At 40.3% G+C, this 16460-nt stretch overlaps 1 non-coding gene across 1 annotated transcript; it reads right to left on the reverse strand.

Annotated features, from left to right (window-relative positions):
* Window positions 1-3349: 3349 nt before the first annotated feature.
* LOC132675133 (U6 spliceosomal RNA) lies at window positions 3350-3456 on the reverse strand. The gene has a single exon (XR_009608697.1). It is a non-coding gene; the product is annotated as a U6 spliceosomal RNA (small nuclear RNA).
* Between the last annotated feature and the right edge of the window lie 13004 nt (window positions 3457-16460).

The raw sequence follows: 16460 nt of genomic DNA on the forward strand, positions 1-16460 counted from the left end.
TCCCCTGGAAAGCCATCTGGCCCTGGACTCTTGTTTTTTGGGAGATTTTTGATTACTAATTCGATTTCTTTACTAGTTATGGGCCTGTTCAATTTTTCTATTCTGTTCAAATTTTCTATTTCTTCCTGTTCAGTTTTGGTAGTTTATATGTTTCTAGGAATTTGTCCATTTCATCCAGATTGCCCATTTTATTGGTGTATAATTGCTCATAATATTCTCTTATTATTGTTTGTATTTCTGTAGTGTTGGTTGTAATCTCCCCTCTTTCACTCTGAATTTTATTTATTTGGGTCCTTTCCTTTTCCTTTTTGAACAAACTGGCTAGGGGTTTATCAATTTTGTTAATTCTTTCAAAGAACCAGCTTCTGGTTTCATTGATCTGTTCTACTGTTTTTTGGGTTTTGATAGCATTGATTTCTGCTCTAATCTTTAATTATTTCCTGTCTTCTGCTGGTTTTGGGTTTTGTTTGCTGTTCTTTTTCTAGATCTTTAAGTGTAAAGTAAGGTTGAGGTATCTGAGACCTATCTTCCTTTAGGAAGGCCTGGATTGCTATATACTTTCCTCTCATGACTGCCTTTGCTGCATCCCAGAGGCTTTGGGCTGTGGTGTTATCATTTTCATTGGCTTCCATGTACTTTTTAATTTCCTCTTTAATTTCTTGGTTAGCCCATTCATTCTTTAGTAGGATGGTCTTCAGTCTCCAAGTATTTGTTACCTTTCCGTACAATAGCCAGTGTTCATCTCAACAAGTGCCCTCCTCAATGCCCACCACCCACTTTCCCCTCTCCCTCAACCCCCAAAATGGTTTAGTGTTGATCTGGCTACATTTCAGGGATGAGAGATGCAAAAAAATCTTCCATGTTGTTCCACCATCTTGGCCCCTGCCAAATGGATATTTTATTTTTTAAAATTTTTTTTTTTTCAACGTTTTTTATTTATTTTTGGGACAGAGAGAGACAGAGCATGAACGGGGGAGGGGCAGAGAGAGAGGGAGACACAGAATCGGAAACAGGCTCCAGGCTCCGAGCTGTCAGCCCAGAGCCCGACGCGGGGCTCGAACTCACGGACCGCGAGATCGTGACCTGGCTGAAGTCGGACGCTTAACCGACTGCGCCACCCAGGCGCCCCCCAAATGGATATTTTAATGAATTGGTTGAATGGATCATGATTTAGGTAGTCAAAAACCAGTTTGGCTGCTCTTAATCCATCACTCACGTGGAAGAATAAAAGTGTTGGAGCAGTAAAAAGGATTTTTGGAGAATTCAGCTCCTGGGGACCCAAAGATATCTAATGAGTGAATGCTTAGGTGTGGTAGTGGGTGTCCAGAAAGGAGAGAGCAGCAACAAGCCCAGCATGCCTTATCCAAGATGCAAGACTGTAACCTTTTAATTAAGATTGAAATTTTAACTTATTGCACCATCCTGTACATATTCATTACTGAATAAAGAATAATTTTTAATGACTTGACATTGCTGGACGACTTTTTTAATTTGAGAGTGATTAAAAGAGTTTTTATCCAAATGCAAGGGGAAGAGCTTGCCCCAAGAGTGAATTTGAATGGTCATGTAGGAAAACAAAGTTGTTTTCTGATTTTACTCCAGGGGTCCCACTGCTAACGTAATGGTTTTGAGAAGTGGACTTAGTGTCAACCTTGGTTTGTAGAACAGCAACTAGAGGTAGAAGAACTTGCAGAGAAAGGTACAAAAGCTGTTAGAGGGAAGTAGAGGTCATGAAAGGGTGACCTACTCGTTGCAGAAAGGGAAAGAAATGCTGTTGCACGGCCATCAACTCAATTCCATCCAATGGCCTTGATTGATGTAGAGGATGTGGATGGTTACATATATGCGTATCTTTTACTTCTCTCTCTTCACCCCACACTGAGGGATAGATCTCGCTCATCTCCTCCTACAGTTGCCACCTTGAGTCACTGCCCAGCTTTTGCTTCTTGGGCCCTATGGCACAAAGCAGGAGCAAGCACTCTAATTTACCAGACCAATTTATCAGGAAAGTTCTGATTCTCCCAAATCTTGATTAGACTGCTTAAAGAAAAAAAAGTTTCTATTGAGATGTAATTGTCAGTTGCTATGGTATTCTGTGCAAATACAAGTTCTTTTATTCTGTGGAAAGCTTTCAGAGAAGTCATCACACAGTGTCTGTCACAGAATGAATTGCTATTAAAACCAGTTTATTTATAGGTTACACCTCCAGCTGGCAAGCCCTTGAGATTTTATCATTTATATTAGCTGCACCTGAGATCCATTTGAGACCAGCACTCACAAATTATCACATGTGAAATTGTCAACTCTCAGTTAAGTGTTTATTGGGATGGGCTTGGGGAGGAAAAGATGCATTTTTGGGAACTGGCAAAGATAGGAACTAGGTAAACTTGTTTTCTTTCCATGCCAAGGGATTTGAGTTATAATTACAGGAACAAGGTTTGATTATAGCATCTGAATAAGTGGCCAAAGGTAGTAACTAAGTTGATATGTTTTTTTTCATCTCTTTGACTTCCTTTTTTTTTTTTTGGTTCCTTATTATTGCCTCTCCAGTCCCCACTGGCTCCTATTATTTCCTATTTTAGAGCCTTGGCAGAGTTTGTAATTTCTGGGTTGTGGCCCCTATTCCAGATTTTCTGTCCTTCTATGGTAATTTACCATTGCCAAAAGAACAGCTAGGGAAGATATAAATCCAGCTCAGGCTATTGAAGAGTGTTAATGGCCAAATGCATGACATTTGGGGCTTGAGAGAACTGTTTTTTAATTGTGATGGGAAAAATAAACTTTGGAAGATAGTAGTGTGGCATAGGTCTGTCTCAGCTTGAGCCAGCGCCTACGGCATTAATTCTCACTAGGGATTTGGCTTGGGGGAGAGTGGTATCTGTGGTGAGGGAAAGATAGGAATGCCAAAGACAGCCTGATATTTGTTAAGCAGTAACATTTCAGAGCACAGATTCTATAGACAGAAGGCACGGGGTCAGGTCCCAGTTTTAGCATTTAGTGCTTAATCTCCTATACTCCATTTGCAAAATGTGGGTGGTAGTAGTAAGTCTCTTTCAGGGGTGTTTCGAGTTAAGCTGCATAAAAGACTTCAAGTGGTGCGTGATACATTATGTCCTTTGTAAGTGCCAGCTAATAATATTTTTATGTTTCTTTAGTCCTCTGCAGTGGACTCCTTTCTGAGCCAGGTAGGGAGAGGGACTGCAGGAGGGATTCTGGGAGACCCAGGGACTCTGGCAGCACTGTGTTTATTTTCAATAAAAAAAAATGTACCCCAGAGAGGGAAAAAGAACTCTTTGCCTGACACTTTGAGGAACATGCCAAACATGCTTCTTTTTTTTTTTTTTTTTTTTTTTTAATGGAATGCTTCACGAATTTGCATGTGATCCTTGCACAGGGGCCATGCTAATCTTCTCTGTATCATTCCAGTTTTAGTATATGTGCTGCTGAAGCGAGCACCCAAACATGATTTTTGATTCAGTGACAACCCTGGGCTTTAGAACCTTCAGGGTTTCCTTTGGGAACATCAGGAGACAGTACAGCTTTCATGGAGGGACCAGCACCAATGTCCTTTTTGGTAAGGCAACCAGTGCTGGTGAGGGCAGTTGAAAGGGAAGAACTGGAGAGGCCTGTTTGTGCACACAGAAGTCAAGCCCTAATGCTCTCAGAGATCCAATAAGGGGCACTTTCAGGTGGTGAAAGTCCTGTATGCAAAAGCTGGCAAAGTCTTGGGAAACTCCAGTTACACAAATAAAAGAGATCTCACCAAATACACTGATTCTCAGGAAGAGTGTCTGGAAGACTTTTACATCTTTTCTTGCTATCTTATGTTTTTTTTTTTTTAATTACAAGGAAAAATTGATTAGAAAATTGTCTTCTTTTTAATGGTTCAGGTGAAGTGTCATATGAAAATAGCATTTTTTTTCTATCAAATGTGATCTCTTGATATTTTATCTTTACCTGCTACCTAAACCACATGATTGTTTCCACAATATCTGGGATTTAAACATATTATTAGTTCTGCCTATGGGAACTGGAAAACACGCTGAGAAGGTATTTACTTACTGCCTCTACTCAGGGTTTCGAGCTCATTCTTGTGGATGCTGCCTCAAATTTACCATCCTTGCTCTCCATCTTTAAAATTTTTTTTTAATGTTTATTTATTTTTGAAGGAGAGAGAGACAGAGCATGAGCAGAGGAGGGGCAGAGAGAGAGGGAGACACAGAATCCCAAGCAGCTTCCGGGTTCTGAGCTGTCAGCACAGAGCCGGACATGGGGCTCAAACTCACGAACCGTGCCTGAGCCGAAGTTAGTTGCTTCACTGACAGAGCCCCCCAGGCGCCCCTTGCCCTCCATCTTTAATATTACTCAATTAATAGTGTCATTGGAAATGCTGACACAAATATTGTTAGCAAAGCCAAGATAATCATTGGAGCAATGATTGATACCTCTGTGCTTGCTGATGATATAATTTACTTAGCAGGTTTCATCTCAGTGCTAGGTAAACATAAAGCTGGTATGAACATGAGCCTGGCTACGCGTCTGTCATGTGTTCCTTGTTGAATGAATGAACTGGCTGTTGGTGCTTGAGGATTGATCTTGTCTTTGCTGTCCTAGTCAGGCAAGATCTGTGATCAGTGTCTTAGAGTTTAACATGTAATTGCTCTCTAAACAATTGCTTCATACATTCTAGTATTCTCTTTCCAGATAGACGATCATTTCTTGGAAGCAAGAGTCTTTTTACACTTCATAGTTATTTCTGCAGTATTTAGCAGAGTCCAGAACATATAAAGGCTTAATAAACATTTAATTGCTTCTGAAAAAAAAAAAAGTGCAGCAAAGGAAAAAAAAGAGTGCAACCAAGCAAACATTTTCTCCTTTCAGTTCAGGTAGCATTTATATTCCTCTTGCTCATATGCTATTTCTGCTGTAAGAAGGGATTAGCCTTATCTATTTTCCCTTACTTCTCCACACCTGCCATCAGAATGTGGCTGATGTGGACTTTTTCCACACTAGAGAAGATACTGCTGCCATGTCGATAATATTGAAAGAAGGAGTGAGGATTTATAGGAAAGTTGGTTGTAAGAAAGAAACACCCTTTGCATTGTGAAACTCAGATCTATTGTGAGTCAGCAGTGATGGTGAAAATACACAGAATGCAATGGTAGTCTAATGGGTCTGAATAACATCAGACTGATGCGTAAAATGAACATGTGGTGGAACAGAATGCAGAAATGAGAAACAAGTTTCTACAGATGGATCCTTATTAATTTATACAATAAGTGTACCTCTTTGTGTCCCCATTTCGTTGGAGCAAAGTTTTGCTAACCATGCAAATATTAGACATTTACTTGCATAATTTCCCTTGTGTATTTTTACATACACTACATTTTGAAAATGCAATTGAGAATTGGATTTTTCTCACAATTGCTCTCTTTTACTGTTTTGACACAGAAATTATTGTTAATAGACTTCTCCATGAGGATTATGCCTTTCTTTCCAAATGTTGAACACAATGTTAAATGAAATGAGCAGGCCACGCAATTCCTTAAACACAAAAGCTATTCAGCCCTCCTACTCTTCTACTTCTGTGCAAGTGCTCCCTCTCAATCCTTTTCTTTTTCCTTCTGACTTTTACCAGTTCTGGGCAGGAGATCTAGGTCTGTTGATACCTCTCAACTCCCATCTGGGGGTGTGTTTTAGTTTCTGTCTGCCATAATAAAATACCACAGACTGAGTGACTTAAACAACAGAAATTTATTTTCTCACTGTTTTGGAGGCTGCAAGTCCAAGATCAGGTGCCCACAGTGTTAGTTTCTCCTGAGGCCTCTCTTGTTGGCTTGCATTTGGCTGCCTTTTCACTATTTCCTCATATGGTTGTCCTGCCTGTGTTTTCTGTGTCATGATCTTCTCTTCTTCTTTTTTTTAATGGTTACTTATTTTTTGGGTGCCTGGGTGGTTCAGTCAGTTAAGCGTCTGACTTCAGCTCAGGTCATGATCTCACAGTTTGTGAGTTCGAGCCCCACGTTGGGCTCTGTGCTAACAGCTCAGACCCTGGAGCCTGCTTCAGATTCTGTGTCTTCCTCTCTCTCTCTCCCCCTCTCCCATTCATGCTCTGTCTCTCTCTCAGAAATAAATAAACATTAAAAAAATTATTAATGTTTACTTATTTTTGAGAGAGAGAAAGAGGGGCGGGGGGCGGGGAGGATCCAAAGGGGGCTCTACCCTGACAGCAGAGAGCCTGAGTAAGGGGCTCAAACTCATGAACCATGAGATCATGACCTGAGCCAAAGTCAGACACAACCAACTGAGCCACCCAGGCCTCCCATGATCTTCTTTTCTTATAAGGACGCTAGTTATATTGGATTATGGCCCACCATTATGACCTCACTTTAACTTAATTATCTTTTTAGAGGCACTATCTCCAAATGCAGTCACAATCTAAGGTACAGGAGTTAGGGCTTCAACATTTGAATTTTTCGGGGACACATTCAGCTCATAACATGGTATTACTCGAAAATGTTGTGCCTGTCTAGTCTTGTTCTATTTAGAATAAAGATACATAAGGTCCATGCCTTATTTTTGAAGTATTAGAATTAGATGCCATCTTTCAAATACATAGAAATTATTTTGTTCTCTTAAATGATTAAACTAGTAATTTTCAGTGAAGGCAGGACAGCTCCTGGTAGCATTTTAGAAATTTTTTGGAAGTTTTTGGTTGTCACAATGATTGAGGGTGCTACTATGTAAGGCATAGCATCTGATTATTTTTGTAGCAGCTGTGTATCAAACTACATTTTAAAAATTACAACTTTCGGCACACCTGGGTGGCTCAGTCGGTTAAGCGTCTGACTTGTCTCAGGTCATGATCTTGCAGTTGATGAGTTCAAGGCACACGTTGAGCTTTGTGCTGTCGGCTTGGAGCCTGGAGCCTGCTTCAGATTCTGTCTCTCCCTCTCTCTCTGCCCCTCCCTTGCTCTCACTCTGTCTTTCTCTCTCTCTCAAAAAGAAATAAACATTAAAAAAAAGACTTTAAAAAATTACAGTTTGCTTTCTTTTTGTTTATATTTTGTCATTGTAAAATAAATTACATTTTATAATTTATATTATAATTAGGGCATTATATTAATTCGTAGGTAAGTTACCTATGAATTTTATATCAATATCATAATGGTGGTATTATAAAATATTTGTTTTAAAAAAGAGGTGTTGGATGGGGTGCCTGGGTGGCTTAGTGGGTTGACCATCAGACTTCGGCTCAGGTCATGATCTCACAGTTTGTGAGATCGAGCCCCATGTTGGGCTTTGCACTGATAGAGTGGAGCCTGCTTGGGATTCTCTTTCTCTCTCTCTCTCTCTCGCTTGCTCTCTCTCTCTCTCTCTCTCTCTCTCTGTCATTCTCCTGCTCTCTCCCTGTCTCTCAAAAATAAATAAACATTAAAAAAAATTTAAAAAAGAGGTGTTGGGTTTGATAGGGTTGAGACTCTCTAACTAGATGTTAACTTTCTTAAGGGCAGGGATATCTCTTACTCATTTTTGTTTCCCAAATTCTAAACCATCTATGGTACACAGAAAGTGTTCAATATATAGTTGTTAACTAAGTGAATGCTTTATTCAGATATTCTTTTATTGTTACCATTGTGGAAATGTTGAAAAAGGAGACATTTTAATATCTATCACAATTAATGTTTTCACTGATTTTTGAATACCTCTGGGTAATTTACTATTCATTAATAAATGAGAATAAAAGGCACACGAGATTGGTCATAGTGGTAGAAGGGGAGGCAGAAACTTACATGTCTTAGTGGCCAGAGGACAAGAGAATTTCCAGAAGGAGGGCAGTATTATACAACTCAATTCGTTGTTTTTGTGGAGATTAATTTATAGACTGAGAATTGCCTTGGTTTGCAATCAAATGAAGTTGATTTTGAATGTTTCCCTAAGTGGAACTTCTTGTAATCCCCATCCTTTGAATTCTCCAAAGAAAGGAAAGAGGAAAGATGATTAGGAGTCAGGCTTAAGAACCTCCTATTCCTTACTCCTTAGTAGGAAAAGAAGCAAACAAATAAAAAAACACCAGTTTCGTAATTCCAGTGTCACAGTTGTGTTCCCTGGTTAGTCGACTTTGAGTTCAGCAGGTAGAAAGTTGATCAGGGAGTACTCTCAAGATTTACACCTGTAGATGAGAAGGAAGGGTAGCAGGATTGTGCAAAGGAAGAAGCTGAACTGTAATGGAATCTTGACAAAAGTCTCAGTTGACCCCGGAGGGAGCACTGAAACCAAAGCTGTTTTGTTTTTTATTTTTTTTTAAATTTTTAAATTTTTAAATTTTTTACTTTTTATTTTTGTTTTGAAATTTATTGTCAAATTGGTTTCCATACAACACCCAGTGCTCATCCCAAAAGGTGCCCTCCTCAATACCCATCACCCACCCTCCCTCCCACCCCCCATCAGCCCTCAGTTTGTTCTCAGTTTTTAAGAGTCTCTTATGCTTTGGCTCTCTCTCACTCTAACCTCTTTTTTTTTTTTTTTTTCTGTTTTTCTGTTTTTTTGTTTTTATTTTTATTTATTTATTTATTTTTTTGAAATTTATTGAACCAAAGCTGTTTTGAATTTTTCTAGGTTTCAGGGTAGAGGTTGGAGTTTTATTATTTTTTTTTATTTTTAGTTTTTTAATATTTATTTATTTTTGAGAGAGAGACAGAGACAGAATGCGAGCAGGGAGGGGTAGAGAGAGAGGGAGACATAGAATCCAAAGCAGGCTCCAGGCTCCGAGGTGTCAGGACAGAGCCTGATGTGGGGCTCGAACCCACAAGCTGTGAGATCGTGACCTAAGCTGAAGTCAGATGCTTAACTGACTGAGCCACCCAGGTGCCCTGAGGTTGGACTTTTAGATGCCATACTGACTGGTCACTGGGAGCAGGCTGCCCCAGGAGGAGAGTGTGACCTTGAGTGAGCTGACTTTTCTCAGTTGAGAGTGATCTGCAGAGAGGGACTCAAATGAGATCAGTGAGCCGCCAGCCCTCCCAGCAGTCGGGGGTCTGGGGACTGCAGTCCTGAAGGAGCATCAGGCAGGCTCATCACAGTGTCCACTTCACCTCAGATCTGCTTTCCCAGAATTCTGCTTAAAACTGGCAAGTGCACAAGAGATTCAAGCTTGCAATGTTCAATGTTATAAGTAAAATGGGGTCGTGATACGGTTAGTCTCTCTCTGACTTGTGAAATCTTCCTATCTTCTCTACGGTCTTGGTCTTTCTTTCTTTCTTTCTTTCTTTCTTTCTTTCTTTCCTCCTTCCTTCCTTCCTTCCTTCCTTCCTTCCTTCCTTCCTTTGTCCATTTCTTTCTTTCTTTCTTTCTTTCTTTCTTCAAGACCAATATGAAGAATGAGACATATACTAACATCTAAAATGGTCAGTTTAATGCCCCATCTAAAGCAGATGGAAGAACATTTCTTTCCTGTCCTAACAAAGGTAATTTCTTTCCTTTATAGAATTGAGGTGATAACGATGTATGATTCAGTGTGGGAATTGTCAGGACAATGAAACAATTTTGCTTAAACACTTTCCTCCAATCTGAGTTTGAAATGAATTACCAAGTTAAGCCACCAAACTGCATACTCAACTCCTTGTTCTCTTCATATTTTGTTTTCTGTTTCAACCGGAAGTTTTGTTTTCTCCTCTCTTCTTGTCAGATACTGTTAGGGAAATCCTCATGTAATGTCCTTAGATGATCTCCCACATTCAAATATGTTTTCCTCAGCTGAAAGACTTAGGCTCCTCATTCAAACTAATTCCAGCTCTCAGACAATTTAGAAGGCTGGTGTTTGTTTTCCTGACTAGAAGCTTTCTGCTTTGGGGCCAGAAAATCTATTTTGATTTCAATCCCAGCAGCTGAACAATTTGTGATACAATGGGCATAAAATAAGCAGGAAATTCAAAGTAATATTTCTCATGGTTTCGTTTGGCATAGGGGGCTTTCATTCTCTCTTCACACTAAGCATTTCTATCTATACAGAAAAACATATGAATTCTCTTTTCACTTCCCTTCATTTGTAGACCAGAATTATGGTCTACAGATTATGTTATATTGAAGATAATGTTCAAAAAGACATGTCCCATTTGTGTCCTGCTCAGGGCTTAAGCTGTTTCTTGAACATCCAATGTGTTAAACATAAATGTCTTTATTGGTTGGTTGTCTCTATCTATTCAAACCTTAGGCTTTGGTTTTTCCATGTCAGTTCTCTTGGTGTGACTTTGGAAGGCAGACAACCTTAGGGTCGTAAAATGACACAAAATAGGACCTGGCAGGGCACCCAGCAGCTTCAGAGAGAGGAGGTGGCGGAAGCTGCAGATAGGTATTTTTCTGTTTGGCTGTTTCTCTGACTCTTTTTTTTTTTTTTTTTTTTTTTTTTTTTTTTCAACGTTTTTTTTTTATTTATTTTTGGGACAGAGAGAGACAGAGCATGAACGGGGGAGGGGCAGAGAGAGAGGGAGACACAGAATCGGAAACAGGCTCCAGGCTCCGAGCCATCAGCCCAGAGCCTGACGCGGGGCTCGAACTCACGGACCGCGAGATCGTGACCTGGCCGAAGTCGGACGCTTAACCGACTGCGCCACCCAGGCGCCCCTCTGACTCTTTAATTCAGCAGCATTTGTGAGATTCACCCAGAGTTTTGCATATAGGTGTAGATTTTTCACTGTCTTTGCCATGTTGGGGGTCCTTTTAAGCCTTCTTTTCCCCTACCTCTAGCTTCTGTTTCATTAGCAAATGCTGGTCAATGTAATCTTCCAGTATATTTCTAAAATCTTTCTCCCTCCAGCCATCTCCTCAGACCCCACCCAGGCTCTAGCCAACAGTACTTGCTGGACTGCGACAGTTGTATTTTGATGAGTATCCTCACTTCCTCTCTTGCTTCCCTCCAATCCTGTCTACACATGCAGCCAGTAGGACCCCCCCCCCCCCAAAAAAAAAGCAGATTGTAGCGTGTCATGTTAGTCATGAACTTGAAACTTGAAACATTTCATGGATTCCCGGTGTGTATCCCAGTGGGGATAACGCTCAAAGCCCGTAAGTATGTAGTCTGCGAGGCCCTGCAGGACTGGCTTCTGCCTAATACTGCCCCTCTACCGTCTCCTGCCACTTTCTCCAGCCCCATTATGTGTGTCCAGTTCCTCAAAAGTAAAACACTTCCCTGTTCTCAACTTTGATGTATGCTATTTGGGGCGGAGGGGGGGATGTTATCTTTTCCTACTTGAAATAGTTTCCCACCCTTCCTTAATCTGGCCAATTTCTACTCAGTCATTTCTCAGAGAGGCTGCCTTCCCTGATGTACCTGGTTCCATTAAGTCTCCTTGTCATTTTCACTGACAGTGGTTGCCACATCCGACATATTACCGTATGATTGCTTAATGCTTCTCTTCCCAACGAGGCTGTGGCATTTATGGGGGCAACTGTTTTGGTTTTGTATCTGCAGTGTCTAGCACAGTGCCCAGTACGTAATGGCAGCCCCCAAATATTTTTGGAATGAACAACTAGTTAAAATGGAGTTTCAGGGAGTATGACAAAGTTTACCAGAAAATGTGTTAAGAGGGACTTTTCATTCACACCCTTTGATCTGAGACTTCTTTATCTGAAAATAGATAAATTTGGTATCAGGATTTCTGAGCACATTGTACCACAACAAGTCAATGTACGCAATCATTTGCTTAATGAGCTGCTTGGCCAAAGCTCAACCTTTCATTTTAGAGAAATATAGCCCTTAAATTAGAAGCAGCATGGACACTAAGCCAGAGTTCCAGTCTGAAACTTTAAAGCTGACTACATCCGTATGAATCACATCTATAGGCAACAACACTCATCTCAGCCCCCTGTTTATGCTCTCCTTCTCCACCACTATAGCAGATAGACAATCTATAATTTAGTAAGTAAATGTGCAGCGAATAAAATGACAGGTTAAGAAGCTGACCAAACTCTGGATTGCCGATGGCTTCTTAGGCCACAAGAGGGAGCTGTTTAAATTCTTGTTAAACACGAACAATTGAAAGAAGGGATTTGGCAATCACGAGGTTGGCCAGATGGACACCTATTTATATGATATTGACTCTGGAATTCCACTTATTTTTAAACTATAAAAATTTCAATTCTTTTTATCTGCAATCTAATTTGCATTTTAAATGGTGTTGTTAAAGGCAGAGAATTGTTTTTGCTTTAAAATCTAAGTTTAATTTAACTAGTGTGGAAAGTATAAGTATTCAACTAAGTGACCAAGAGATGAAAATACCTTTCAAAGTTAATCTTATTTTCTAAATACTTAATAAACAGCCTTAGGAAGGAAATAAGCTTTTCTTTAAAAAGTTGTGGTTTGTTTCAGGAATTAGTCTAGAGTCTATTTAAATATGTAAATATCTGTGCAAATTATCAGATTTTTAAAGAAAATTTTTTTATGTTTGTTTATTTTTGAGAGAGAGAGACAGAGAATGAGCAGGGGAGGGGCCGAGAGAGAAGCAAGCTCCAGGTTCTGAGCTGTCAGGGGCTTAAACTCACGGTGAGATCATGACCTGAACTGAAGTCAGATGCTTAATTGACTGAGCCACCCAGGTGCCCCAGTCATCACATTTTTAAAAGAAATGTACAAATTGTGGCTTGAGAACTTATTTCTTAAGAACACTAGAGTCTAATTATAGACATATTTACATACCATGGATTCAATTATACCGTAGCTATAGACGTGCCAACATCCTGTTCACCCAGAGAATGCAGTTGAACTGCCAAAAGGGACAGGACCCATGGGCAGAAGTATCTTTTTCTAGTGAGAAGCTAGTCAGGGGGCCATACGTGCATTGTTCGGCATCAAATGATGAATCGTAATAGTAACACCACCAGTAACATTCACTGGGTGTTTACATAGGCTGCCAGGCACTCTGCTATAGCCTAGTTCATTAATTCCTCACAACCTTGTGAAGTAACCACTAATACTATTTTTATTTTAGAAATGAGAAAACTTGAGGCTTAGAGAAACAGTGACATCACAAAGCTATTGAGTGGAGGAGCCATGACCTGAATCCCCTTTCAGGGTTAGTTTCCCTAAATGAATTCTACTCAGTTGGCAAATCTGACTGTGGGTCAAATCATTGGTCCTTTGGGTAGAATGCTTCTCACCCCATAATGGGTTAAACCTGTAAGTCATTATCCTTATTTTGAACACCAAGATTCTGCCAAGATTCTCTTCTTCCCCTAAAATGTTTTGTCCTAGGATGGGAGAGGAAAGCTTTTATAGTTCTATAAAGGACAGCTCTATCTGCAATGATTGTCAGTAAATAGAAAATGTGTTGAAGATGCTGGTTTTCTGCTGATTCACGCATGTGATTGTCAAGCTACGTGGAAACACAAACTTACCTGAATCATGAAGAACACACACCATTTAATGCTAAAAAAGAAGTCATCAAAAATACTCTAAGCACATGACTTTTTAAAAAAATTCCTATATTTTCCTGTAGTTGTCGAGAGCCTGAGTGTGTGTTTTGAGTAAATATTCAAGCATGTCTGTTAGCAGAAATCTAAATATCATCTTTCTAGCTCAAGGTGGGGCTGTGGCTCATAAAGTACAGGGGGAGTAGGAAGGTCTGAATCCTTTTGTTAATGATTGTCTGTCATCTGCCTGATTTTCTCTTTACTCCTACTCTCAACCCTATTCCTAGCTGGGCTCTTTAAACACTTGAAAAGTACTGCTGATTTTTCTTATGAGAGTATGAGAAAATGGCATTCCTGAATATAAAAATAAATGATCCATTCTCATTCCTTAATTTTTTGGTAATGTCTCCTTAGGTCTCTATTTAAGTTTTCCTTAAGAACTAGGCACGGAATTTGAATGAGTTTTTAAGAAGGTCTGAAAATCATAGTGCCTAAAGATCTCTGTATTTTCTATTGTTAATATAGGGTCAAGCTTGCTTGCTTTTTAATTTCAGTGGTTGACCAAAAGTCGGCACCAGGAATGAGACTGGGACATAATTTAGACCTCAGAAACGTGTTCAAATATGGTAGCAGATATGAGAAAGCTCTCTGGAAACAGGCTGAGGGTCACATTTTAGGCATCTATTCCACACAGGATTGCCAGTTTAAAAACAGGCTGGTTAATTAAATTTGAATTTCGGATATGCAATGAATAGGGTTTTTTTCAGTATAAGTATGTCCCAAGTACTACATGGAAGATATTTTTGTTCAAAATTATTCATTATTTAGGGGCGCCTGGGCGGCTCAGTCAGTTAAGTGTCTGACTCTTGATTTCGGCTCAGGTCATGATCTCACAGTTTGTGGGTTTGAGCCTTGTGTTGGGCTCTGTGCTGACAGTGTGGAGCCTGGTTGGGATTCTCTGTCTTCCTCTCTCACTGCAATCTCTCTCCCTCAAAATAAATAAATAAACTTAAAAAATTATTCATTATCTTAAATTCATATTTAACTGGGCATCTTATATTTTTATTTGCCAAATCTGGCAGTTCTGCTTTTCCTCTCCCTGCCGCAATAATTAGTGGAGCTTAGTGGTTCAGAGCATAGGCCTTGGAACCAGAGTGCTGGGATGACTTGCTAGCTGTGTGACCTTCAACAGATTACTTAGCTTCTCTGTGCTGAGTTTTTCTTATCTGTGAAATGGGGATAAGAATAGAATGCCTCCCCTCTCCCACCTCAGAGTTCTGTCAGCAGCATTTGGCACAGAGCACAACTTCCTTTACCAAAATAGTTACACTTCTTTTATGAAGGTTTCTATGTCATCAGAACTCTTTCATTCACCTATTTTAAAGGATTGTAGATGATTGAAGATACAGCATTTTGTCCTATAACTGCTGAGGAGAGGTCTTTGAAGGGTCCTCAGAAACGGGGTGGGAATGTTTATCTTTCTTCTTAATACTCTGATCACATACACTTTTGGTTGAGCTTATAAATTTATTCAAAGATCCTGAGCCTAGAGAAAGTGAGTGACTTGGTCAAGGTCAAGCCTCAGCGGTATATCAAAATGAAGGACCTATTCCTTGGGTAGGTGGGGCTTGAAAGCTGGAGGTAAGGATGTATGTGATGTATGGAGGTAAGAAGCCTCTTGTCATCTGTGTGCATGTGGTTGCACCACTCTCTAGGAGGCCAGAAGCTCTCACTTACCCACAGGTAATGGCAGGGAAGGCATAAAGAACTCCCTCACTGGGGTGTGAGTATGGCAGCAGGCCCAACAGCCCCCCAGAGGCACCTGCAGGAGTTAATGAATCTTCCCAAGAGTTCTCGTTCACCCCCAGGGGAGAGATTTGAGTACCAGGGAGAATAGTTATTCATGTAGAGCCCCAAATATGTCAGAGGGACTGTTGAATATAAATTCAAGGTCTAATAATTTTTATTGTCTATTAATGGCTGATATATTGAAGGTTTGTGAACACTGAATATTGAGAGCTATGTGTCTCCAATATTGATGAGGCTTTCATGCTGTCATCAGTTTTCAACTTGGAAATCATTGAAAACAGAACAACAAGAAATAGAACTTTTCTTTCCATCCTGTTATTTACACTAAAGATTGCTCTGTGGGGCCATCAGAATAGCATGCTACAATTCTGTTTCAAGCAAAGCCTAGAAAAGAGAAAGGAAAGCTCAGCTTATTCTTTGGGCTTAGCTTTGTCCAGAGAGGAAGAGGAGGATGAAGACCAAGGCCAGATGTGAAAGTCTGTCTGCCCTTTAGACATGGAAGAGTCTAGAACAAAGGCTAGAACCAGAAGATATTAGAAGTGGAGTGAGGCAGAGCTGTAATATTCTACCACCACCTGTCAGCTCACAGGCAAGGAAACCCAAGCCCAGGACAGTCTGGAGACTTCCACAAGGTCATATATCTGATTAGTGGAACCTTATTCTCTTCTTTCTCTGGTTGGTGTTGATTTGTGACTGTGGCTACTCTCCACAAATGCCAAGCTGATATTCGCTGAGCACTTTGAACCTGCTAGAGGAGAGGAGCTGGAGGAAGGATGCAGCACCCTCACAGGGCTGTGTGTACCTTCAGAAAATGGGGAAATGGGTGGGATTGTTAGAGTCCGGGTGGTTTTACAATCAATTTATCTCTTCTATGAACTGTGCATGAGTGGGTGATGGGCATAGTAGGAGGAAGTTGGGACAGGGAGAGTTTCAGTGGACACCATACAAGAGAACAAACTGGTGGTTATCAGAGAGCAGGTGGGTAGGGGATGGGTTAAAATAGGTGATGGGGATTAAGGAGGGCACTTGTGATGAACATGGGGTGTTGTATGGAAGTGTTGAATCCCTATATTGTACACCTGAAACTAATATTACACTGAATGTTAACTAACCGGAATTTAAATACAAACAAAAAAAAGAAGAAGCCTAAGATGGTATTCTTGCCCATGCAGTCTTTATAACTGCTTGAGGGAGGCAGAACAATCACACGTGGAACCATGAGAGGGTGATGACTCACTGTGTTA

This window comes from Panthera onca, chromosome B1 (genome assembly GCF_046562875.1).
Source record: "Panthera onca isolate mPanOnc1 chromosome B1, mPanOnc1 haplotype 2, whole genome shotgun sequence".
In the NCBI taxonomy this organism is placed as follows: Eukaryota; Metazoa; Chordata; class Mammalia; order Carnivora; family Felidae; genus Panthera; species Panthera onca.